The sequence below is a fragment of the Orycteropus afer genome, unplaced genomic scaffold (genome assembly GCF_000298275.1).
Source record: "Orycteropus afer afer isolate SDZICR_OR568_19922 unplaced genomic scaffold, OryAfe1.0 scaffold00253, whole genome shotgun sequence".
Classification (NCBI taxonomy): domain Eukaryota; kingdom Metazoa; phylum Chordata; class Mammalia; order Tubulidentata; family Orycteropodidae; genus Orycteropus; species Orycteropus afer.
In genome coordinates, this window is record NW_006921840.1 from 4,825,417 (window position 1) to 4,827,857 (window position 2,441).

Consider the following 2,441-nt stretch of genomic DNA (forward strand, 5'->3'; position numbering starts at 1 on the left):
AAAGTACTTGACTGCTAACCAGAAGGCTGGCAGTTCAAACCCACCAGCCACTCCTTGGAAGGAAGGTTGGGCAATCTACTTCCATAGTGATATCGCCTCAGAAACCCAAGGAGGGGTCGCTATTAGTTGGGGCCTGCTTGACGGCACATAACAACATGATCTACTATGCCGGGAATAACAAATTGCAGAGGAATAGCATGGCATTCATCATCACAAAGGATGTTTCAAGATCTGTCCTGAAGTACAATGCTGTCAGTGACAGGATAACATCCATAAGCCTACAAGGAAGACCTGCTGATACTACTATTATTCAAATTTACTCACCAACCGCCAAAGCCAAAGATGAGGAAATTGAAGATTTTAACCAACTTCTGCAGTCTGAAATTGACCGAACATGCAATCAAGATGTGTTGATTATCACAGGTGACTGGAATGCAAAAGTTGGAAACAAAGAAGAATCACTGGAAAATCTGGCCTTGGTGACAGAAATAATGCTGGAGATCGCATAACAGAATTTTGCAAGACCAATGACTTATTCATTGTAAATACCTTTTTCAACAACACAAACGGTAGGCTATACACATGGACTTCACCAGATAGAGTACACAGGAATCAGATTGACTATATCTGTGCCAAGAGGTGATGGAAAAGCTCAACATCTTCAGCCAAAACCAGGCCATGAGCTGATTGTGGAACAGAAAATCAGCTGCTTATACGCAAGTTCAACTTGAAGTTCAAGTCAATTAAAACAAGTCCACGAGAGCCAAAATATGACCTTGAATATATCCTTCCTGAATTTAGAGACCATCTAAAGAATAGATTTGATGCATTGAACACCAATGACCAAAAACCAGAAGAATTGTGGGATGACATCAAGAGCATCATCCATGAAGAAAGCAAGAGGTCATTAAAAATACGAGAAAGAAAGAAAAGAGCATAATGGATGTCAGAAGAGACTCTGAAACTTTCCCTTGAGCAAAGAATAGCTAAAGCAAATGGAAGAAATGACAAGATGAAAGAGCTGAACAGAAGATTTCAAAGAGCAGCTTGAGCAGACAAAGCCAATTACTAATATGAAATGTGCAAAGACTTGAAGTTAGAAAACCAAAAGGGAAGAACGCGCTCAGCATTTCTCAACCTGAAAGAACTGAGGAAAAAATTTAAGCCTCGAATTGCAATACTGAAAGCTTCTGTGGGCAAAACACTGAATGAAGCAGGAAGCATCAAAAGAAGATGGAAGGATTACACAGAGTCACCGTACCAAAAGGAACTGGTAGAGCTTCATCCATTTCAGGAGGTAGCATATGATCAAGAATGAATGGTATTGAAGGAAGAAGTCGAAGCTGCCCTGAAGGAATTGGCGAAGAACAAGATTCCAGGAATTGACGGAATACCCATTGAGATGTTTCAACAAATGGATGCTCCACTGCAGGCACTCACTTGTCTATGCCAAGAGATTTGGAAGACAGCTACCTGGTCAACTACTGGAAGAGATCCATATTTGTACCCATTCCAAAGTAAGGTGATGCCACAGAATGTGGAAATTATCAAACAATATCATTAAAATCGCATGCAAGTAAAATCTTACTGAGGATAATTCAAAAATGGTTGTAGCAGTACATTGACAGAGACCTTCCAGAAATGCAAGCTGGATTCAGAAAAGGACGTGGAACAAAGGATATCTTTGCTGATGTCAGATGGATCTTGGCTCAAAACAAAGAATACCAGAAAGATGTTTACTTGTGTTTTATTGACTATGCAAAAGCATTTGATTGTATGGATCATAACAAATTGTGGATAACATGGAGAAGAATGGGAATTCCAGAACACTTAATTGTACTCATGAGGAACCTATACATAGACCAGGAGGCTGTCGTTTGAAAAGAAAAAAGGAATACTGCATGGTTTAAAATCAAGAAGGGAGTGTATGAAGGTTGCATCCTTTCCCCATACTTATTCAATCTGTATGCTGAGCAAATAATCCGAGAAGCTGGACTATATGAAGAAGAACGTGGCATCAGGACTGGAGGAAGAATCATTAACAACCTGCAATACGCTGATGATACAACTTTGCTTGCTGAAAGTGAGGATGACTTGAAGCACTTACTGATGAAGACTGAAGAATACAGTCTGCAGTATGGATTACACCTCAATATAAAGAAAACAGAAATCCTCACAACTGGACCTATAAGCAGCATCAGGATAAATAGAGAAAAGTTTGAAGTTTTCAAAGACTTCACATTGCTTGGTTCACAATCAACGCCAATGAAAGCAGCAGTCAGGACATCAGACGACGTATGTTGTTGTTGTTGTTGTTGTTATGTGCCGTCGAGTCGGACCCAACTCATAGCGACCCTTCCTTGGGTTTCCGAGGCAGTATCACTATGGAAGTAGATTGCCCCATCTTCCTTCCAAGGAGTGGCTGGTGGGTTTGAACCGCC

The 2,441-nt window shown here is 40.6% G+C and overlaps 1 protein-coding gene across 1 annotated transcript in view; it reads left to right on the forward strand.

The window, feature by feature from the left end:
- Nucleotides 1–2,441, forward strand: part of NTN4 (netrin 4) — a 164,466-nt gene that overhangs the window by 153,177 nt on the left and 8,848 nt on the right. The window lies entirely within an intron of this gene.